This window comes from Lissotriton helveticus, chromosome 11, assembly GCF_964261635.1.
Source record: "Lissotriton helveticus chromosome 11, aLisHel1.1, whole genome shotgun sequence".
Classification (NCBI taxonomy): domain Eukaryota; kingdom Metazoa; phylum Chordata; class Amphibia; order Caudata; family Salamandridae; genus Lissotriton; species Lissotriton helveticus.
In genome coordinates this window covers 350,027,480-350,053,148 of record NC_136072.1, presented here as the reverse complement: position 1 = coordinate 350,053,148, position 25,669 = coordinate 350,027,480, and positions in this window count along the sequence as shown.

Genomic DNA, 25,669 nt, shown 5'->3' with positions numbered 1-25,669 from the left:
TGGTCAGGGCGTACCTCAAGGGTCAGCCATTAGCCCCATTCTTTTCAATCACTACCTCCGCCCCCTGATCGCGTTGATTAAATCTTTTGGCATAACGGTCACCAACTACGCTGACGACACCCAGCTCATCTTTTCCCTCGAGGGTAAGGATGGGGTGTCTCAGGAGGCCTTTCATCGCTGTATGAACACCACGGCTGAATGGCTGGGCAATAACTCCCTGCAGTTCAACAGCGCAAAAACTGAGGTGCTGCACTGCTCCCTGGACCGTATCCCCAGACCACTTCCGCTAGATTTCTGGCCTCCCGATTTCCAGGGCGCTAGTCTGCCCGCAGACTCGGTCCGTAATTTGGGGGTAATGTTCAGCGCTAGCCTGCAGCTTGATGCATCAGTGAATCGAACGGTGGCCACCTGTATGGCGTTGCTCTGCTCGCTGCGTAAGATCTTGCCCCTGCTCCCGGCACAGGTAAGACCAGAGGTAATGCGGAGCATAATTCTAAGTCGCATTGACTACTGCAACGCACTACTCTTGGGAGCTCCGGCTAATCTAGTCAGTAAATTACAGCGGGTGCAGAATTTTGCCGCCAAACTGGCCCTCTCACGTCGACGCCTGGATTCCTCCGCTAAGGCACTTAGGGACCTCCACTGGCTACCAGTTTCCCAGAGGATTGATTTTAAAGCACTGTGCTTGGTATTTAGGGCCCTACATGGGCAGGGTCCGCCCCCTTTGCAGGACCTCTTTTCTTGGTACACCCCTTCTAGACTGCTACGTTCAGCCTCATCTCATTTGGTGGTCGTACCTAAGTTTCTGAGGTCCCGGACTGGTGGTCGGTCTTTTAGATTTGCGGCTGCAAGATTGTGGAACTCCCTTCCTCTAGGTCTGAGGGGTCTATAAAATTTTAATTCTTTTAAAAAAGCCCTGAAAACTCACTTGTTTCCTAGGGCAACGTAAATGTATCTGCTGCTGGAATACATCATGTATGTGTAAGTGTCAGGACAGTCTAAGCGCCAGGATGCCCGTCGGGTGACAGAAATTGCGCTATATAAGTATACCTATACATACATACATACATACAAGCGCCGTCCGGCAGGGCTGTATATTAGCTCCTTTTTTATTTTCATTGTACATTAATAATTTGGACCGAGAACTTATGAAGTTGGGAGTGGACTCCCCCCAAATAGGCCAGCGTCCGGTACCCGTCCTCTTGTATGCATACGACGCATTGTTGCTAGCCCACACCCCACTGGGTCTACAAAAGTTAATTGATGGTTTCGTCAACTTTATGAATTCACTGGATCTCTCAGCTAACCTGGATAAGTCCTTCGTTATGTCCACAGGTACAAACTCCAAAAAGGTTTTTTCACACAGTATAGGTCAACACAGACTAGGAAGAGTAAAGTCTTTCTCTTATCTAGGTGTACTTTTCGATGAGAAACTGGAATTCAGAAACTTGGCTGAAAAACATGTAGTCAAACTGGTGGCCTCAACGGGTGCCATAATGGCATATGGGAGGAGGTTAGGCAGATGGTCGCCGGAACAGATACTGAACCTATACAGAGAGGTTTCCTGCTCCAAGGTGTCATACGGGGCAGAAGTTTGGGGCTGCAAAATCAATCATGTGCACCAGATCCAAGCTGAGGAAAATACATTTTTTAAAAGACTATTAAAGGTTCCTCAGAGCACCCCCTCATATATAACACATATGAAATGGGGCGAGCCATACATCGAGGATAGAATCATGGTTCGACCCATCCTGGCCTGGATTAAGATCTGGACTAACCCAGAGGCCGGCCTTAGTAGGAAGATCATTAAGGATTGCTTGAGCCGGGACAGAGGGGGACAGATTCCGTGGCTCAAATATGTAAAAGATACTATGGAAGGAATTGGTTGCAAGAATCTGTTCTTGGAGCCGGAGTCCATGACCAACCTGAATAAAACTCTGGTCAAAAAACTTTTCACTGCCTGGACAACCGCCAGAAGGGCCCACGCTGAAACCGGGAAAATATCCGATGTGGCCCATGGTCCCCTAAAAACAACGCCTGGCATGGAACCATACCTAGCGGTGATGCAAAATGCGCAGGAAATGTTTTATATGACTAGGTTTCGACTTAATCTCCTTCATCATCTACTGGCTGTTCCCGCAGGATTCACACGCTCGGTAGAGTTGAAGGGTACCTGCGGCTGCGACACTAGGTCTCCGCAGGATACCCTTCATTTTGTTTTATTATGCCCTTTTTATTCAGACCCTAGACGGAAGTTTTTAGTAAGGATCTTGAAAAACAAAAAATTGAGACATGCTAAAGCAGCCCTCGTTTTTTTGCAAAAAGCCTCAGACCCATACACTCTGTTATGTATAATAAGTTTGATCAAGGTGGCCATGAGATTAAGGAACACCAGGGAAATATCGGCCCACATTAACTTATAAATTGAATCAATGTCTGTATAAGATTCCCAATGATCCATTGTTCCTTTCACCCCTTTTTAGACATATTTTAATTGCTCTTTAAATGTCATTTTTTATATGCTTTTTAAACATTGTATGTATGTATTTTCATGTTCTTTAATGGTATCTTTTTAAGTACCGAATAAAGATATTTGAATTTTAATTTGAATTTGACTCCAGCCTGCGCAATCAATTCAGCTAGAGGGGTGAAGTAGACATTAAAAAGAAGCGGGCTTAAGGAGGAGCCCTGGGGGACTCCCCATTTAAGTGGTCTGGCAAGGGATGTGTAAGGGGGAGTGAAAACCTGCTGAGTGCATTCTGAAAGGAAAGAAGCAAGCCACTTCAGTACAGTACCCCCTATACCTAGGGTGGCCAGTCTTTTCAGAAGGATCTTGTGAGAGACGGTGTCGAAAGCTGCCAAAAGATCAAGCAGCACCAACACCGCCCTCGATCCCTGATCCAATGTCCATCTCACTGTGTCTGCCATTTCTATCAATGCCGACTCCGTGCTGTGACCAGAACGGAAACCGTGCTGTGTCTCATGCAGGAGTCCATTGGCTTCTATGTAATTGGCAAGTTGGAAGTGCGCCAATTTTTCCAGGACCTTGGCCGGGGCCGGCAGGAGAGATATTGGTCTGTAGTTGCTGGGGTTGTCCGGATCTACATTAGGTTTCTTAAGAATTGGTATGAGAGAGGCATGTTTCCATTTGTCAGGATACTTTCCTGTTTTCAAGGAGTCATTCCAAATGGAATTGAAAAGGGGGTTAAGGAGTGCTGCCAGTGCCTTATATTGTTTAGCCGGCATAGGATCATTAGGAGATCCGGATATACATTTCTGTAATTCGGCAAGAGTGACTTCTTCTGGTACAACTTTGAACTCTAAAAGGGCGGGGAATAATTCAATCAGCGTATCTTCTTCCTCGCTCTGATTGGGGCTGTTGGTAGTGGGGAAGGAGGCATATATGGTTTCTATTTTGTCTTCAAAGTAATCAGAAAGTTTATCACAGAAGGACTGGGTAGCTGGCACTCTCCTATTCATTGCTTGAGGATCCGTAAAGGATCTAACAGTGTTAAAAATCTCTCTAGTCCCATTCTTGGCTGTGTTTATTCTATTAGCCAGGTAGTCCCTTTTATGTGCCACTATTGCTTTACGATACTTCTTTAAGGCAGCTCTATAGATGAGTTTATTTTCAGTAGTGTACTTTTGCCTCCGGACACGTTCGAGCATTTTGCACGATGCTTTTTCTTGACGAGGGGCGTCAGAATACCATGGAGCTGATGTTTCTGATCTATAGGTTTTAATAGGCTTCAATGGGGCTAGTGATTCCATTGCCTGGCCTAACCAGTCGTCAAGATTGGTAATACGAGAATTCAAGTCTGGTGCTGAAGTGGGCTGTGAGTCTTTTAAAAGTTTTTGGAGCGATTCCAAAGTGATACGACTCCAGTTTCTACCTGAAGTCTTAGGGATTATAGTGGGCCTATCTGACTGAGGTAGATTGATTGTGAAGGAGATCAGGAAGTGATCGAACCAGATCACATGAGTGGAATTGGTGACCAAGGTGTTAGCTAGGTTAGTGCAAATTAGGTCAAGAGTATGCCCTTCTTTATGCGTGGGCCCCTCCACCAATTGATTCAGACTGCATGCGGCGAGTGTTGCAAGAAAACAGTTACTATGCGCGCCGCTTTTATCATCCACATGCAGATTGAAATCTCCTAAGGCAGTAAAATTAGCATAGCAGGTGCTGGTCTGAATGATATAATTTGCCAGGGCCGGCAGATGGGTGATACTGGAGCCAGGGGGGCGATAGATCAAGAGCCCTGACCAAGATATAGATGCGGATACCTTAACACAAAAAAACAGTCCCTCAATGTTGTCAATTTGCTCATACGGGGGGATTACCACAGGCCACTAAGATTTGTGAATGAGTGCTACCCCGCCTCCTTATTTGCCGTTAGATCTATTGGCACAGATGATGTTATAGCCATCAGGGATGGCTAATGTGATGGTAGGATTGGTAGTTTCACTCAGCCAAGTTTCCGTGAGGAAAAGAAGATCCCACTTGTTGTCCTCAAGGGACTGCCAGATGTCAATGGCGTGTCTTGACAGTGATCTACAATTGATCAATGCCGCTCTAAGGAATATGGAAGCACCAGCTCCTCTAGGAACACTCGGAATACGGATGTGGGACTGATTCCCCTTAAATTCGCAATTGACAAGATCGACATTGCAATCTTTACAGGAAAAGGTAGAGCTCCGTGAATGTAATGAAATCAAGGGTCCACTATGGCATCGCTTGGGCCTCAGCGCGAGCAACTCCTCTCTGCTATATATCCCCGTCGCTTGGTCAATCAAACGAACAGGGGGTCCGGCCCAGGTCGCGTCGTGATCGCGGACGAGTGCAGACGGGCTTGCCTTTAGCGAGCCTTCGGCGTGCCGTCGGCGCTCCCGCTGCGCTCGTCCGCTGCGCGGCCGAGTGATAGCAACCATTTCTAGGAGGGGAAAGGAGGGAGGTGCCGGGCAACTGTAGCGTCAACCCTCCACTTCCCCCAAGATGGCGGCAGGGTGTATCCGGACCTCCACAACAGCCTTCAATCGGCTGTGCGGTGTCTCGGCAGAGAGTGTAGCCTGACAGAAGTGAGCGTGAAATTAGTAATTAAAATGCGGTGTGCATAGCATCAATTACCATTTAAAAACGTGACAATTCTAAAATCAATTCTTTAAACATACAATATGCTAATAACGCCGCAGTCTTCCCGGCTTCCGCCTCAAGAAGAACTGCTGCCAGATTCACGAGCGCGGGGCAAAAATGCACCAGTTAAATACTGATGGTGCCGGGAGGGGCCGGGCAACTGTAGCGTCAACCCTCCACTTCCCCCAAGATGGCGGCAGGGTGTATCCGGACCTCCGCAACAGTCTTCAATCGGCTGTGTGGTGTCTTGGCAGAGAGTGTAGTCCCTTCCCTGATGGTCTGTCCAGGCGCTGGATCAGGTAGCCCGGGGAAGGGCTCGAGCAATGTCAGGGTTGGAGTCTGGTGAGAGCCATGTTTCAGTAAGAAACAGCACCTCAAGTTGGTAGTCTTGGAGGAGCATATAAATTTCGAGGGTGTGTTTGGGCAGGGACCTGCAAATGAGCAGGGCCGTGCTAAATGGGGTGAGTGTGGGGGGGCAGGGGTCGTGTCCCGCGAAGTTGTAGGGGCAGTTGCGACAGTGGCTGGAGGAGTCCACCATAGAGATATAGAGATGGAGTGGAAACAGGGAGCTTGAGGGGTCTGTCTGAGTTGGAGAAGGGAGTCCCTCGAGTAGAAAGGAGGTCGGGGGGTCTTGTGTGATGAAAACCCCTAAGTCAGATAATTGAAAACATGTAAATCTACTTGAACTGGCTCTGAATGGGGTAAAAAATCAGGAGTAATGCAATACATGGCAAAATGTTGTGTTGCATTACTGTGTGCAAAGGAGGTGTTCCAAGGCCATTTTGGGGGCTTATATTAGCATCTCCCATGGTTCATGTATACCAAACAAGGTAAAGCTGGGAATGCCTCAAAATAATATGCTTCCTCAGGTGATGTGTAACAAGGACAAATAACTTAACTCATCCAACCCAGTTCCTCTTCCTATGTGTGATGCATACTGTGGCACACACACATGGAGGAATATGTCTCTAAGGATTGTTAATAGTCAGGAATGTGCCCCTTCCTGCTCTAAAGCAATTTTGCATTCAACGCAGGCACACTTCCACTGCGGTGCAAGGATGCCTGTGTCTGTGCTATGTACCCCATTGTGTACCATTTCAGAGTGAAAGGACAGAAATGTGTTGTATGACATAAATGTGGTGCCCTACTGCCCTTTCCCAGTAATGTAGTATAGCACACCTTGGTGACTTGCTGCGCTACACTGTTCCACTTTTGCAAAACACCTGGCCCTTAGTGTCATGTGCACATTGTGGGAGCAACGTACTGCAACGTGCAGACAATAATATTCCATTCTGTCATTCCCACACTAATCCTGCAATGGCTTTAAATACAGAACATCTGTGTGTGGTAAAATGACATTCCACACTGTATGAATGGATGGAACCACATCTTGGAGAAGTGTGGCTCAATGGTTAGAGTGGCAGACCCTGATGCAGAGGTCTGGCCTGGGACCAGGGTTCAATTCCCGCCTCGGTGGCTCTTGGACTCAATTTCCCCGGACCTGATAATTCTCGCCTCAGTGACTATTCTAATCATGGGTCCCACTCTGCAACTCTGGGCAATAGCTTGCTTAATCTCCACAGCGGCCCCAAAAGCACTGGGATGCCTGGCTGCACCTGGGGGGTGCCCAGGAGTGGACATTTCGCAGGGAAGCCAGGAAGGGTTCCTAAGTGGTATACGGATAGCGTCAGGACACCTCCGGTGGAGGTAGCTGTGCGCTTTACAAATTCCGACATTTACATTTTTTTTTTATCTTCGGCACTAGTCAACCAATCACAACAAAACCATTGTGGTACCCAAGACAACTCCATATGAGTAGAAAGTCTACACAAGAGATAAGTGTGAGATGTGTGTCTCCACAATGGCCTTTCTAGTCTTGCCATCAGTTAAAGTGCCAGAACTTAAATTGTGTGATAACAACTCCTGTGTAAAATAGCATGTGTGTCACACATAGCAGTATAGTTGTATGCTAATCAAAGTTTCAGGAGCAACACTGGACTAGGTATTTGTAAAGTCCATGTGTGGCATGCAATGTAACTGTAGGCCCCAAGTATGTCAATATTCTGTAACAATGTCATACCAATGGTAGAAAACACACAAATGTCTCTGCCATACTGACAGTCCTACATACACACACATGGGGATCAAGCCACATTGACATGTGTGACCAATGTGGTAGATCATCATTTTTGTAGTGTAAATTGGACAATTTACATGCATATGAATCTAACAATATTAAACTCACAAATTCAAACACAATGCTGTCAAACATGTCATACATCAGTAATTAACATAGAATAAAATGCAACCAGGACAAGGTATCACAGTGTACTCCAAATACCAATCCCACACTTCACTAGCCACATCAATGATGACATAATCCATCCATAGACGTAAAGAATCCCCTTCAAGTTGGAGTCATACATATACATGTTAAAGCACAAAGTATTGTGTCCAGGTCTGTAGTTGAAAGCTACTTGCAGCAACATCAGTTTGCCGTACATAAAGATGGCCAACATTGCAAGACCTATGTGTCAATCCAAGTGCACCATGTCAGCTTGTCTGACAAAAAGTACTTGCTGAAGTCTGACAACAAGTTTTAGAACTATCAATGCGAAATGTTGGAAATGCACCGAATGTATGCAGCTGAATCACATTATGTAAACAATTCAAAGGCTGAGTGAATGTTATGTAGGCAAGTAAAAACAGCTGAGGGTTCACAAGGACATATGTATGTGTGACTGTACAACATGTAGGCACAACCTACCTTGGGATGAACATATGGGTGAAAATCAGATACATGTTTTTAACAATTTACACATGTAGTGAGTGTACATAACATAGAGTGCTCAATATTTTTTCAAAATACATATCACAGAAATCAACTTTCTAAAGATGAAATTCAGCATGTAGAAATGTCCAAAGTATCGGGCATGGTCGACATTTGCTAAGACACAGAGAACTGGAAGAGAGATGTGCAAACCAATGTTCAAATATACATATTGCCCATTTTGTGAAAAACTGCAAGAAATGGGTATGAGTTTGACACACCCCCTTGGTGGTTACTCCCGTGAGGCGTTGCCAACCCCCCTCCTCTTTTTTCATTAGAGAAGGGTAGAGTAGGATATCAGAACTGCACAGGGAAGTAGTTTTCACACACACATTTGTTTTTAGATATGAATATCCAAACAGAGAGTGATATGAGACACTGAAACAGGTAGTAGGAGTAAGACACACCCACTACTGGGAACATTTGAAATAACCAAGAGACGGGACAGTTCACCTAGTTGTAAGGGCAGGCACAGTGATTTGAGGAGTTTAGTGAGTGGGGGGCAGCCTGAACCCAGTCCAAATCCCCCGTGGGCCCCTTGATGTTTGGAGTATTGTGCACGGCAGCCTAGCCGTGAGGGCCTTAGGACTATATATAAAAGAGGTCTCCAATAGAGACACGGGTTGGCCAGTAGGATATTTCCACGCAACCTGTTTTTAGCGGTCAGTGACTCGAGTGGGTGCTCTGACACCGTTTTCTCAATCTAGAATGGCAAACTTTTGCTTAGCCTTCACGGATGATCATATTACATCAATCCTGGCAAGTCCATCGCTACTACCTGACACTCCACTGGGGGGCACTAATCAAGCGCGAGACGAGTGGGAAAAACTATCCGCACTTAGGAAACGTCAGATTAGAATAGCTCTACACGGAGCACTTATGACAGAGTACTTACGGGCAGGGGCAGCACCCGCTAGCCTTCTAGTCAGATTGGAACCTAAAATTTTCCTGGAGGATAAGCAGTTCCGGGTGGATTGGAGCTACATAGCCAACAAGTGCACCCGGGACTGGCTTATCCTCATAATCAACACGGCAAAACGACTTAGTGAAGAGTTGCTCACGGAGATACTGAGTCTAGAAACTACCATAAAAAATGATACAACAATTCTAGATACAAAGGAGCAGCTGAATAAGATACAAACAGATCTAGGGGAATACCAGGCATACATGGTGAATCAGAAGATCAAGGGATTGAGGCACAATCACCTTCCGGCTCCTCACCCACGCACACAAAGCCCTACACAACCAAGGACCAGGATACCTCAACAGCCGCCTCAACTTCTACGCTCCCACGCGCCAGCTTCGATCGACCAGCCACGCCCTCGCCGCCGTCCCCCGCATCCGAAGAGCCACCACAGGAGGAAGGGCCTTCTCCTACCTGGCCGCCAAGACTTGGAACTCCCTCCCGACCCACCTCCGCCTGACCCAGGACCACCTCGCCTTCAGGAAGCAGCTCAAGACCTGGCTGTTCGAGCAGTAGCGGACCCCCCCCCCCCCCAGCGCCTTGAGACCCTCCGGGTGAGTAGTGCGCTATGCAAATGTTCTGATTGATTGATTGATTGATGGGTGGGCCTTCCCCTACACAGAAGATGAGTACTACCAACAAACTCCCAACCAGAATGTAGGATACCAGCGGGGCAGGGGAGGGAGACCACAAGAGAGGAGAACCCCCAACCACTGGGCCTTTGACAATACGAGCAGCGAAGAGGATGAACAAACAGCTCCTCAACAGCAGAGTAACACCCGAGTTAGGTTCAACCCAGACACCAACACCGATCAGGACTTAGGAGCAATGTTCAGGGCTTTTTTAGATCAATGTCCACACAACCAGAGAGGAGTGAACACAAGAGGCAGGGGAAGGGGGCGACCACGCCACATACCCAACGCCACACGACCAATGCATTCGCCCAGAATCACCCGCAGCAGGGGGCGAACGATGATATAAACATAGAAGCAAACATAGTGGTGAACCTCTCAGATTACCCGCTAACAAAGGAAGAGATGAGAGGAGAAGTGTGGCTCAATGGTTAGAGCGGCAGACCCTGATGCAGAGGTCTAGCCCGGGACCAGGGTTCAATTCCCCGCCTCGGCGGGTCTTGGGCTCAAAATTCCATGGACCTGATAATTCTCGCCTCGGTGCCTATTCCAATCACGGAGTCCCACTCTGCAACTCTGGGCAATAGCTTGCTTAATCTCCACAACGGCCCCCACAACGCTAAGGATGCCTGGCCTCCACCTTGGGGGTGCCCAGGAGTGGACACCTCACAGGGAAAGCCAGGATGGGTTCCACAGCGGTATTCGTACAAGCGCCTTGAGACCCTTGCGGGTGAGTAGTGCGCTATACAAGTATCAATTTTTTAAATTATTAAATTTAGAGTCTTAAATAAAGGCCTGGGGTTTGTCCCCACCCCACGTCATGATAGCTTCCAACTAAGGGGTGAACTTAATGGTGTTCTCAGGAAAATCAAACTCTATACGTTTTTTGAAGGAAAGGAACAATCACCGGTGTCGGAATCTTTCAGTACAGACCTACAACGTCCCTCTACTTTCACACCTGCGAATCATCAAGTAGGACCAGAGGTCACAGTATTTGAACAAAAAGTTCTCAAAGAGATTACAGAACTGGAACAAAAACAACTCAAGCTGACACACAGTAACATGTCACATACGGACTGGATGGCCATCAAATCACTTCAGAATAACAGCTCTATTATCATCAAACCGGCGGACAAGGGTGGAGCGGTGGTGGTGATGAACACTACAGATTACGAGGCTGAAATTACCAGACTATTAGGGGTAAGAGAACATTACCACCCCCTCCATCGAGATCCAACAGACGAGCTGAAAACAACTATCCAAAAATTGGTCACAACGGCAAAAGAGAAGAAATGGATAACGGCAAAAGAGGCGGAATTCCTGATTAATCCATCCCCCAGGGTTCCGGCTTTTTATATAGTGCCAAAAATCCACAAAGCTCGGCGGCCACCTCCTGGGCGCCCAATAGTATCGGGTATAAATTCGATACTCGAGCCACTATCGCAGTTCGCAGACTTTTTCTTACGTGAATGCGTAGTGACACAACCTTCCTATGTGCAAGATACTACGGACATCCTACGGCACCTGGAAACAACAACTTACAATCCCGAGGAACAGTTCCTAGTGACGATCGACATAGAGTCACTTTACACCAACATACCCCAGGAGGCGACGCTGGTGGCAGCAGTGCGTGCCCTGGGGCAATGTGAATGGTTTTATGACACGGCACCAACCTTCGTGCTCCAGTGCATAGAACTTGCACTCACCCGCAACTTCTTCACTTACAAAGACCAACTGTACCTCCAAACATCGGGGACCTCGATGGGAGCCACCTTTGCCCCAAGCTTGGCGTGCATCTACGTCGGGCAATTCGAGACAAACTACATCCATCATGAATCTAATCTCTTCCAGAGGAACATTGTCCTCTGGAAGAGATACATTGACGACATCCTATGTATTTGGAGGGGTACTGCAGATAAATTGGATCAGTTCTTAATCTGGCTTAATAACCTGGACCGGTGCCTGCAATTCACTTGGAACATAGACCGAAGGAAGGCCACATATCTAGATCTGGACATACACGCAACAGAGAACACATTGATAACGACGGTCCATCAGAAGCCCACGGATAAGAATTCACTGTTACATTACAGATCATTTCATCCAAGGGCCCTCCGGGATAACCTCCCGGTAGGACAGTTCATGAGGTACCGGAGAAACTGTACTACGACAGCCAGCTACCTTGAGCAGACAGAAGATCTAGCAGCGAAACTAACTGCCCATGCTTATCCCGCTAAAATAGTGAAACAAGCACGTAAACGGGCATTGAACACCCCAAGAGAAGCCTTACTCATGAAACAAACTAGAGAAAAGAAAGAATGCATACCTGTTGTCACTACTTTTGGTCCGCAATCTACTAAGATTCGCCAAATAATTAAGAAACATTGGCACATACTAGACACCAGTCTTAAGCAGATGCCACAACCAAGGTTTGCCTTTAAAAGATCCTCAAGCCTGAGAGACCGGCTGGTTCACTCACGTACAGTCCCGGTGTTGAAAGAATCCAATATTCCATCAGGGCACTATCCGTGTGGCAGTTGCACAGTTTGCGGGTTCACAAGTAAAGTGAAATCATTTACCAGAGCCAGTGGCAGGGAACGGCACTTGAACACTTTTAGTAACTGCAACACAACCAATGTGATTTACAGACTTACCTGCCCATGTAATCTACATTACATTGGACTCACCTCAAGAAAAATAAAGATCAGGATTCAGGAGCATCTTAGTACCCTGAAAACTGCAAAATTGACGACCAAGCTGGTACAGCATTTCGTGAATCTAAAACACCAACCCAGGGATCTGCGTTGGATTGTAATCGAAACAGTACGAGGAGACCAATACAACATGGACAACATACTCCATAAAAAAGAAGCCCGCTGGATTTTTGAAGAATCTACAGACGAACGAGGATTGAACGATACTATTGAGTGGCACAAATTCTTTTTTATATAATATATATATAAAAATAAAATACACAAATTCAGTCAACTTGATTTAAGCAGGGACGCCAGACTGCATAGTAGCGACAAAAATGTATTAGACCATAATGAAAACTTTGCAGGAGGGACGCATACATCATGCACATTACATCATAGGTGATAGACAAATCTATACCACCACGGAAAATGAGGTCGATATTGGTAATCACAAGAGCAAGAAGTACCCACTATATATAAGAGTGGGACACTGAATGAGTATTTAACCATAACACTTTGATATAAAAAAGAAAGACCGACACATTAATGCAGAAGTAATTGACATGTCCCCAATAACAACATGGCTTAATAAAGTTATGAATGAGACATCGCCATGAACTACAGATAAACACGATATTCAGGGACCCACTCCAAAATGGCCGACCCGCTAGCATAGTAAATCACGCCATCTTTATGTAATGCATCAGACACGTGGTCAGGAAGTTCCGCTGGGTTTGTTCAAATAACAGACGTTCCGATGACTAACGCGAACGAGCAGGGTGAGCGGAGGCCACAACAGACTGCACAAGCGGTAAGGAGGACACAGACGCTGTGGGCGAGACAGGGAGTTAGCCATGAGGTAACTCTAATGGGTAACAACACGGTAGAATGTGAGTGTTCCGGCCGCCGCATGTTGATGTTTCATGAGGTCCTTGTCAGTTAACGAGTAAGAGCAGGGGTTAAAAGGAACACGCATTTATGGTACAGCACAGCCGGCACATATAGGGGCAAGGGCTTTACAACCAGAAATATGAAGAGCACAGAGACAAACAGCAAAAGGTACTATTTCGAGAGGAATACTGAGAATTCTAACAGCAGCATACTTAAAATATATTTTACTCGACTTTTTAGACATCGACCAAAGGGCGAACACGCGAACCCACATACGGATAGAAGGGGTTCTTTTAAAAGTATTTTCTTCTACGGGAGCCTGGTATGCACCACAACATAAGGCTACCTGGTAATGTATAAGAAAGATTTTCTTAACGGTGGCAGAAACTACCCTTTTGAGACACTTTGGCCGAATTGTAATATATGTGTGTGTGTTACACTTTCTATTTCCATATGTGCATTTAGGTACAATAAAGGGAGAAAATCAATAAGATAAGTGCAAGAATTACGCTGACCCAGAACAACCCTGATGAAATCGCCGGTAATGTATAACGCGGCGATGAAACATGTTGGATTTTTACTAGAACAGGCACACGGCAAAGAATAAAGTGGGAAGTGCTAGTGGAGCCCAGTTCTTTTTAACCGAGTAGGTCCTATAACTCATATTTTGGAGGATAGGCCTTATCACTTAGGTGGGTCACTCACATAACTACACTGAGTTTCTTTTGTGCACAGTTTTATCCCCTTTATTTTTAAGGTTGGCAACTGCTGATGATGATATAGCGGGGAGTCAAGCGAGTACCAGTTTGACACACCCCCTTGGTGGTTACTCCCGTGAGGCGTTGCCAACCCCCTCCCCTTTTTTCATTAGAGAAGGGTAGAGTAGGATATCAGAACTGCACAGGGAAGTAGTTTTCACACACACATTTGTTTTTAGATATGAATATCCAAACAGAGAGTGATATGAGACACTGAAACAGGTAGTAGGAGTAAGACACACCCACTACTGGGAACATTTGAAATAACCAAGAGACGGGACCGTTCACCTAGTTGTAAGGGCAGGCACAGTGATTTGATGAGTTACTCAGTACACATAACACACATGGACAGGATAGTGGCTGTAACAATGTGCATAATCAGTAACAGATGTTTATTTCTTGACTTTCAGGTGACCAAGGATATGGTCTGCAACCATGGCTCATGACTCCAATTGCACATCCCCAGATGGAGCCACAACAACAGTACAACCAGGCACTTGTCAAGGCCCGGAATTTGGTTGAACAAACTTTTGGTGTACTGAAGTCGAGGTTCCGATGCATGGACATATCTAGGGGGAGATTGCAATACGGCATGCAAAATAATATTGGTATGTGCCATCCTCCACAGCATCTGTGTGCGTACTAATGTACAGTGGGACTTGGAGCATGAAGAGCATGGGCTAATGGAGGAGAAGGAGGAGAGATCTACCACACAATGGATGGTAGGTGGTGACATGACCACATTGTGCATAATTTCTTTAATTCATTGTGTGGTTACATGATGGACAATATGTCTGCAATTTACTGAATTGTTCAACATGAATATAAATGTTTGAAATCATTAATTGTGTTGGGTTTTATATCACAGTCACTGTCAACATCAAGCCACTCTCATCTTGTCAACTTGGAGTAAGCCTCAACATGTAACAATCATGCTGTCAGACCCAATCAGCAACATGGGGCCATGGAGCTACAAAGAGAAGCAGAATGCAAAAATGCAATGTAGTGTAGTGTCGGACATTTAAGTGACAGGGCAGGCTTGCCACATGTCTACATCCAAAATGACTATTACTATCCTCACACACTTGAGCTGTGAGTGTTGCCAAACAAACCCCCCAGTGCGTCCCTACATGAGTCAAACCTTTCATTGTAGTGTGTCTCACCAGTACGGTACCATGCAAAATGGCAGCACAAATGTTGTTGCAGATACCATCACAGATCATGAGTGGCAGTTGCTATGCACAAAGGCCCAGTAAAATAGGAATATGTGATAATGTCCTTTGTTAAGAAGGCATACATGCATGTTTGGTCATCCTCAAAACTCAACAAATGTGACTCAGTTGCTGTCTAGACTGTCATATATACCACATCATGCCACAGTTGACAAATCACATATTTTCCATGCATTGCATATCAATGCGAGGAGGCTCAAAGACCTGTAGCACAACACTTTGAATAGATGAACATGCAATGTGTAGTATTACCCAGAAAAGTAATGCAATGTGGATATTCTTGCAACCATCACATCACCTGGAGTGTACAGAGATTGAAAAAGTGTGAAGTGTCCATGTCTTAAGTCACACACAAATGCATGTGTACATACACTATCTCATTTAACACGGTCCAAAGGTGGATTCTGGATATGAACCTACTTTTGCATGGTAAGAGTAGGTAACCCGTACCCTGAGTGTACAAGTGCATAGTTGAGGGGATCACACATTCTGTTATATCCCAATGGGGAAATGGTATTTGAGTGTGTCCTGTCACATAGGCCTGTGTTATGTAGTGCAGACTTCTTGGATCAGGAGGGCCACACAAAGACCTGCCCTCAGAGTAGACGCAAAGCTTCTGCCTTTGACAGGACTCAGAGTGAACGTGGGGTTGACAGCATGATGTTTAGTGAACTGTATTAGTGAACATGACCATGTGGCCCTGGTTCACTGCAGTGAGGCCTAATGGCTAACTCACCCCTTCTACCGAGCTATTGATGTTGTTAATATTTATGTAAATCTACACAACAATACATGTATATAAAAAAAACAAGATCAAGTCACTGTTGTCAAAATCTCCCGAGATTACCACTCCATCAACCCCGAATAAGGAATACGTGGTCAGGCAGACCCTGCGACCTAGACCTTAGGCAGCTGATTGACAGATCATAACTAGGGTGGCACGTAACCAGATGGACAAACACGCCAACAGGAAAAACCCAGATTAGTCCCACAGATAGGCAGCAACACCACAATGGTCAAAGGAGATTGGCCCCAATGAAGCACAAATGGTCGGAGGGGTGCTGTGTTCCGAAAACACCATAAAGTTAAATGCCACATGACTTTAGAAACACTCAATAAATCAGAGCACAACACACAAAGTACATACACTTCATCCACTGGCCGTCATTGTGCCCATGCAAGGTCAAGACCCACCTGCATTCCTTATCACGTGGCCTGCATGCATCAGGTTTTCCATGCATGCATTTGTAAACATGACCTGATTTCACAGACATGCATGTTGAGCACATGAACTGATTATTTCTTCTTAAAAACATGCGTAGGTGACGTGTAAGGAGGAAAGTAATGATCACTGTCCTATAATGTTAAACTTCTTATGTGTGCTGCATTGTTCAGCACATGCAGAGAGTTTACCATGCAGCTGGAAGTTTCTTATGGACAGAAAGGTGTCCCTTTCAGGATTGAAATGTATGCTGTCTTCAAAGGCATGCACCCTTGCACCATGTTGCAAGGTAGCATGCATTGTGGCTAGTCAACACTTTGTGCACCTGTGACATTAATATTCTGATATTGCCCTTACAATGTTAAATACAGCATATATCTGTCCTTTTCCATACCAGCTCTACTTTGCCATTGCTAGGGCCAATGGTTCCCCCCTTGTGTCATGGTGCAAGTTAGCCTAGGATGATGATGCTCAGCAGTACACAGGGGTACAAACGGGGGTGGTGATGGACAGAGCACCTGAACCAATCAAACACTCACACTCAGTCAACAGATCTGGGTTTAATCCATCACCGTTCTTTAGCCCACTCTGCCACCCCAGTTCAGACATGGCCATATGTAAATCAGTCTGACCCTGTGCCTCATGGGAACAGTCCAGCCCGAACTGCCAAGCCATGCCTTCCCTGGCATGGAAACAAGCTTCCTAGGACTGGTTTCTGGCATTACAGCCGTCTTCAGACAGGCTTGCTTGAATCCAGTGGCAAAGTGAGCAAGGGACTCACGTCTGAGCATACCCTGCCAACTTATGGCGAACAAAGCGGTACAAAAGGGGGTGGTGATGGACGGAGCATCTGAACCAATCAAACACTCACACCCAGTCAACAGATCTGGGTTTAATCCATCACTGTTCTTTAGCCCACTCTGCCACCCCAGCAGTCTTCTCCATGTACCTGATGGGCGGAGGTCGGAGAGGCTCCTCTATAGAGTATTATTGTTTAATAAACGATTGAACTTTCTTCACTGCCAACTGACTGGTTATTGGGTAATGGTATTGGGGCTTTTGGTAGGTATAGCTCTTTATGTTTTTTTTGGTACTTCAACGTAAGTACATTGGGTGACATGCAGGTCTTATTTTCATTCGCTATATGTTACACATAGATGTGCTGAACATGTGTTACTAAAACTGAAAGATGCCAAGTTACACTGGTGCTTCCTTTCCCATGACAATATCTTTAAATTGCTCACACAACCACTGTGTGGCAAGGCATCCTTTTTGTCTCATACCTCACAATGCTTGGCAGTTTTGCATTTTACTGGCCAGCCCTGCCTTCAAGAGTGAGTGCAGGTAAGGGCACCATTTACCATGTGGCTTCGCTGACTGTATATTTTCAGGACTAGATTGATGTAAGGTTCATGTATAGACCCCACTCCTGAGATCATTGCATCATTTCATCAGGGTGCCTGCATTGCCTCTGCCCATCACCTAGCCCGCACCTCCAGACAAAGTAATGTTTTTTGTCATCTAGTAGCTTTGATCCTGCACTCTGGCTTTCACACAGTACACTATGCCAATCTGTCTTGATCTGCTGTAATACATGTATTTTGTGCATTCGTTCTTTTTAAACAAAATTTATTGATTTTCCTCTTTATCAAACAATAAGTGGTCATGACAATTACATTAATCTCTCCCCACATACTTTTCAAAGACATAACGGCAGCCATCATAACTGTAAATCCCACCACACCATGCTCACCGACCTCCCTCAGCCATGCTCCGTAACTATGTAGGGCATGTTGGTGTTCTAATTGAAACCATCTCTATGTGAGTAGTGCTATACAGTCATTCATCTGATCATATTTACTAGTAGTGTCCTATCAGAGCATCTGAGGCAAGTTGTGCATTCAAGTGGCTGAGGGGGTCATAGTTCACGCTCATCCAAACAACTCTCCACAGAAAGCTTCCTTGCTACACAGCAGGAATGGATGAGGGCATGTACTTACCATAGTGTGTTTATTTGTGTGGAAAGCTGTAGTTTACTTGGACACACAGTCATCACCAGAGTACAGAACTATCGGCAATGTGCACTGTCTCTGAAGCAGATAAGCACCATCAAACTTGGATGGAAATATTTGCAACCACTGATGCACACTCCATTTCCTCATTACCCAAGTTACACATCAGCAGAGATGCACTCATCCCCACTCACTCATAGCTGTATATAGCTCCTCTGTCAATCATCATTCAGACCAAGGGACCAAACTTCCTCTCACACTATAATGACACCCAAATGATACATTGAATGCCAGGCCACACCTACACCACCTACATCTGTTATATCATGCAACTGACAATCAGGCTTACCTGTATGTGAGAAGTCTGGGTGATGCTGAATCACACCAAATAGTAAGTACTGAGGATATTATGTAACATGTACCTTCCCTGTTGCCAACACAACTAGGATCCAAGCACCCCCAAAACCTACTCAACATCCTAGACACCTAGCTCACCCTACACTTCAAATGTCCCTGTTTCACATACTCCAGTTTTGACATATGTAGCATTGTCAGACTTTTCTGCTTATGGCTGCCTCCTGACACCAACTACCCCATCACCCTAGCCCACATCACATGTAGAATTTGGTACACCAATGCCCTTCTCTACATTATCCCTTCACAGCTGCTGCACCAGTAGGAGCTATCACACATAGCAGTGCATGACTACCACTCAAGCTACCTTGAGGCACACACATCACACCTCCCCTCCTTGACATTCAATGGCTCCCCGTTGAGACAACCCGCCAGTTCAATGTGCTCAGTCACTCCTACAGGGCACTACACTACCAGGGCCCACCAAGCTCCCACACCATGTATGTTAACAACAAATACTCATGTACCTCTGGTGTGCATTACTTATATTCACCCCATCCCCCAAAAACATTTGTACTAGACAGGAGTTAGTGTGGTGTTTGACATGGCAGACAACACCTTTGTAATCTCACGCAGCACTTCAGGTCAGCGGAGTGAAATATGGTATGATGCTAGCTGTACACATCACTCTTTACATAATCCTACTTCGTGATCCTTCACATACTCAGCAACTCTATCCCCTCTTGGGTTAGAAGTTAATGCTCTGGCTACCCCAGTCCAGATCATGAATTTACACTCCACCTTTCACAGCGTAGGCCCAAAACAATCACACTTCCCTCTTGGTGAAAGGCATATTCACAATCAGGTTGTGCAGATTTCCCAGGGACATACATGATGTTTTGCAGGTTTAGTGCTTTGTGTGGGACTTGAAGTGCTGTTCAATCATGTCATACATTACACTACAAGTCACAATATTCAAAGGACAGCCTGGACTGGGGCAGCGCATCACTCATGAACCTGACAAACGTTGGCAGGGCTCGGCTGGGCAGTACATTTGTAACTCAGCAAAACAAAATTACATTTTTGTGGTGTTTGAGCTAATATGTGAGCTATTTTTGCACTTTCCCTTGCACACAACACAACACAGCACTGAAAAGTGTGTTGCTGCACTGCGCTACATGAATGTCTTAACCTCATAGTCCTTTGGTGTCACTTACCCTGTACAGCACTGCCCTGTACTGCCATTCCTTCTACAATTCTGTTGGGATGAGTGACTCCACCTGGTCCTCCAAGGGGTCCAACTCCTCCTGGTCCTAAGGCCCTCTTCCAGTCTTTTGTGCTGCCCTCAGGTATTTGACCATTTTCTCTTTGGTCCTGTACTTATAATCATGCCAGCGCTACTTGTCCTTTTTGTTTGTCCTACACTGTTAATTTTGTCCACTATGGACTGCCAATTAGCTTCCTTGTTCCATAATGGCATATTGGAGGTGACAAAAAGACGGTGTTCATTTCTTGTCATCTCAGATATTAAAATGTGGTCCTCCTAACTGAAATTGCTCTTCCTCTTCCCGTGGGATTCTGTCTGGACATCTTGGCTGGTGTTAGGGTTGTTACCCTCAGTGCTTTTACCTGTTGCTCCCTCCATTTCTTACATTTGGCTATTGTTTTTGATGGCCCTTGGGACCTTACTTCAAGGGGCTCCATACCCTAAATACAATGCATCTTTGTCACGTGGAAGTGCTGTATCACAGCACAACTTTTTCTGACGCATCACTACGTTACCGCAGCTATACATCAGTTTTCAAACATATGGCCCTTAGTGTCCTACAGTGTACAGCATTTGTATGTAGAACCCCAAAACGGGTTTATGTAACAGAAATCTATAGCTTCTCAGTTTGGAACCTCCAACAGTGGTTTGATGATAATGGGGCACAAGTAAAATACACTTATGGGTATATTTACTATGATTTTGCGCCATGTTTGCAACACAAAATCGTTTTTTCCCAATTTACTGAAATTCACTTGAAAGTAACACAAACTAGCGAATAGCATTGCTTCGCCTTACATAGTGCCAACGGGGCATTATATAGGTGGTGCATGGGGGGGGCGTGGCTTGAGCGCCGAAGGGAATGGCGGCGTGAGCCCGGAGCTCCGCGCCTCTTCCCCCGCAAGCATCCTGATACAGAGCCCGTAGAGCCCACGTGTGCCCCGGTGCCGGATGGTGGCCCGGCGGTGACCGCCTGGGCGTGATTTGGGCAGCCGGCGACTCCGCGGACCTGGGAACGACCGCCGATCGCGGCGGCCTCTAGAGCGGCTGAGGGACTGGCGCCGAGCAAGATGGCGGCCGCAGCGAAACCCTGGAGAGCGGAGGGTCGCTGAGCTTCGCACTGCCGGCGTGCAGGGTGAGGGCGCGATAGCTGGAGGTGCCGTGCCCCGCACGGAAAGGATTGTTCCTCGGCGACCGGCCACGGCGGGCGGCGCCACCGGTGGAGAGCGAAGTGGGCGTGGCCTCCTGGTGGCCCCGTACTGCAGAGGTCCGGCGGACCGACCCAGATTTAGGCATCGGCCGGCCCGGTAAGCAAGTGAGGACCTCCTGGGGAGCAGGGGAACTGGGGGAGACGGCGAGCGCTGCAGCGCATTCTGGGCCCCCCCCCTCCCCCACGGCAGTAACACACGCGTCTTGTGGAGGCGCTGGGAGATCCCACGGAGGCTGCAACGGGCGGTATAAGGGCCCCTGACCTACGGCCTGTCACGCCGCCTCGGTGACGAAGTGCACGCTACCCCACAGCACCTGGGGGCTGGACGCAGCGACAAACGTACGTACTGAGTCGCCCTTCCCGGGGCGCAGTGGCCGCCCAACGTAGCCCCGAGGAGCACAGGGGCGATACACGACGCCGGAGCCAGTGGGCAGTCGGGGTGAACGGGAGCAGCGGGCCGGCCACGATGGGAAAGCCGAGGGCAAAGGCGGAGGAGGCGGCAGCGTCAAAGGCAGGGGAAGGGGGCCCTGCGGAACAGACGGACCTGCAGCGGCTGCAGGACCGAATACTGGACGCCATAACGGCCACCAGGGATGCACTCCATAAGGACATAGCGCAGGTGGCGTCGGGGCTGGGCCTACTCCGGGCTGACCATGATAAACTGAAAGACAGAGTTAAGGAGGCTGAGGTGGCGATCGCGGACATGGCGCCAGCTCACAAGGCGATGGAGAGTAAGCTGACGGAGGCCCTGGACCGCATAAGCACCCTAGAGAGACGGGCGGAGGCTGCCGAAAATAGAAACCGACGCAGCAACATTCGGGTCGTAGGTGTGCCGGAGACGGAGGGGGCAGGAGACATGATTGCCTACATGGAGGAATGGCTGAAGACGGTGGTGGCGCCAGAAGGACTATCGCCATTCTTCACTCTGGAGCGGGCCCATAGAGTCCCCTCAGGACCACCCAAACCTGGACTCCCACCCAGACCGATCATAGCCAAGCTGCTACACTACAAGGACAGAGATCTGCTCCTGCGTAGGGCCCGGGAGGATGGCCCCTTCCAGATTGCAAACAGTAGAGTCACGCTCTTTCCGGATTTCACCTTTGGAACGCAGAAACAGCGTGCCTCCTTCCTCGCGATCAAGAGGGAATTGCGGACCGAAGGCATCCCCTACTCCTTGCTCTTCCCAACCAGGCTACGGGTGGTAGTGGACGACAGGGCGATTTTCTTCACGACATCGGCGGACGCTTGGGACTGGTGGGAGACGTACAAGGCTGGGACTGATGGAGCCAGAGTGAGAGAGGAGCGGGAGAAAGAGCGGGAGCGCTCGCCCAAGCGGCAGCGAAAATCGAGAAGACTCTGGAAAAGGGGCCAGGGGCAGCAGGGCCCGACGGCCTCACAAACGGAGGCGGAGAGGAAGGCGGCGCTGTTGGAGGTGGGGAAGCTCGGCCGAGCAGAAGGCTCCGAGTCCAGAGGGGCCCCAGACTCGGACACTCATGTTTCGGCCTCTGGTTCGGAATCGGACTCGTCGGGACTACATCGCATAGAGGGACCGCTGGTGACACCGCAAACGGCTGATGAGGTCCACAATATATGAACTACTGTCGATGCTGATCGGGTAATGTTGGGGATGTACGGGAGAAGGGGTAGCTGCCCTCGCACACAGTGGGGGCCGGGGTGCACGGCGGGACACGGGGCAGTTGATCCATGAGGAACTGGGGGGAGGGACGGGGTTGGGCGGCGCGGCCTCCCTTTGGACAAGGCCACACTCCGTAGGCCCTTAAGGCACCCACAGCTGCGGCTGTGTAGTTGAGACCTGGGTCATCAGGTACGGGAGTTTGGATGGGGACTGGTATTTCGATATTGGGGCCTGTTCTGGGGGAGGGGGGGGGCTCCACAGTTGGGGATTGTTGGTTTGTATTTTTGACACTGTTGACCCTGGGTACGCCATTGACAGGGCTGTTGGGGAGGTTTGTTTTTCACACAGGGGGCACCATCACCGCCAAAGGGCTGGACCTGGGAGGAGGGTTTCGACCGGATCACTGGGATAATGGCTAATGCAAATGTTTTGACTTGTATGACCTGGAATGTCCGGGGCCTTCACACTATGCAACGCAGACACAAAGTGCATGCCTTCTTGGTACGGAGGGGGGTACACATTGCGCTGCTGCAGGAGACGCACCTCACACAACGGGAGGGGGAGGCCTTACAAAGGAGATGGCGGGGCCAGGTCTACCACACCAACTATTCAGCTTATGCGAGAGGGGTGCTCATATGGATTAGGGCAGGCACGCCTTTCCAACTTTCACGGCATTGGATTGACCAGGAAGGGAGATATGTGGTAGTGGAGGGGAAACTAGAAGGTAGAGATATAGTGTTAGCTAGCATCTATGCCCCGAACACAGACCAATTGGCTTTCCTAGCTGCACTGTCGGGGACGCTGGCCCACCCCCTTGCGGGCCCGGTCCTGCTGGGGGGGGACTTTAACTCCATTGCCGACCCCCTGCTGGACAGGTCTCACCCCCCCCTTCGTGACTCCCCGGTACACAGACTCTCTAAGGGAAGGAGGGACTGGCAGGAGAACTGGGGACTCGTAGACGTCTGGAGAAGGCAACACCCGACTGATCGGGATTACTCGTTTTTCTCAGGGCTTCATGACCTGCACGTCCGACTAGACGCCATACTTTGCTCCCGGGAGGTGCAGCCGTGCGTCACCAGCTCGGAATACTTATCGAGGACAATCTCAGACCATAACCCGCTCTTGGTCCGGCTGGCGTGGGTTATGGGGAAGCCCAGGGTTCCGCTCTGGAAACTGAGGCCTGAGACACTGGAGGACCCCCTCTTCGGGGAGGCCCTTGCGGGGGGCGTGACCTCGTATTTTGCGGAGAACGCAGGGACGGCCACCTCAAGGGCGATGGAGTGGGATGCCTTTAAGGTAGTGGTAAGGGGCATCTGCATCCGAGACTATGTGGGCGTACGGAAGGTACTGCTGGGGGATCTGGCGAAGGCAGACGAGGACCTGAGGGAGACGGAGCGGAAGAGGCCTGGGAGGCCGGAACTCCAGGACTCCCTATGCTCGGCCAAGGAGGCGGTAGCCGTTGAGGTGGAAAGGCTTCGAGCTTTTGATCACAAGCGGTACGTGCTACGCTCCCATGTAGAAGGCGATAAGGTGGGCACCCTCCTGGCGTGGCTGGCGAACCCCACCAGAAGATGCGCTCCCATACTCCAGCTGCGGGATGCGTCGGGAGTGGTACAACAGACGCAACTGGGCATAGTCAACGTGTTCCAGCAATACTATGAGGGCCTGTACAAGAGTGACCCGGGAGGCAGGGCGGAACTGGTGGGTCCCTTCCTGGCTGACTTGCCCCTAGGTCAGTTAGAGGCGGAGCAGGCTAAGGACTTGGGGACGGACATTGCCGCGGGTGAGATACGACTGGCGGTGAGGCGGATGGCGAGGAACAAATCGCCGGGGATAGACGGACTCCCCATCGAGTTTTACGCCAAAAACCTAGACGTATTGGCCCCCCGTCTCCAGACTATTTACAGGGAGGCAAAGGCAACGGGTCGACTACCGCAATCGATGAGGGAGGCGCTGGTGGTCCCACTGCTGAAACCCGGCAGGGAGAGCACTGACCCCACGTCATATAGGCCCCTATCTATGCTAACCGCAGATTATAAAATCCTGAGCTCCATTTTGGCGGCGAGACTCCTACCGCACATGACGGGGCTGGTGCATGACGACCAAAACGGTTTTATACCGACCCGCAACACCACGGCTAATATCAGACGGCTCATCCGCATCATGGACGGGCTCACCGAGAGGACAGGGACGGAGTTGGTCCTGTCAGTTGATATTGAAAAGGCCTTTGACAGCCTCGAGTGGGACTACCTCTACGCTGTCATGGAGCGCTTCGGCCTGGGGGCTGGCTATATCCACTGGACTAAGGTCCTTTACGCGGAAGCGATTGCGAGAGTGAGAGTAGGCCCGGCGGTATCCCTACGATACCCGGTGGAGCGGGGCACTCGACAGGGCTGCTCCCTGTCACCGCTCCTTTTTGCACTGGCCATTGAACCGCTGGCGGCCGCGGCCAGAACGGGGCGGCACATCCACGGAGTGCAGACCCGTGACGGACATCATTTCATTTCGCTGTATGCTGACGACTTATTGCTATTCCTCCGCGACGGAGGTGAGGACCTGAGGAAGGCGGAAGCTCTACTTGAGAGATTCGGGGAGATGTCGGGCTTGCGGGTCAATTGGCCCAAGACAAGCTTGTTCCCGCTGCTGGAGGGCACTGCCCAGCCGCAGCACCAGTCGGAGGCGACCTGGAACCCTACCTGCATGAAATACCTGGGGGTCCATATCTACCACAAGCCGGAAGACTTACTCGAGGGCAACCTGGGGCGGTGCGTGCGCGGACTGAAGGGCTGTATGTCCTTCTGGTCCACATTGCCGCTATCAGTAGCGGGCCGGAT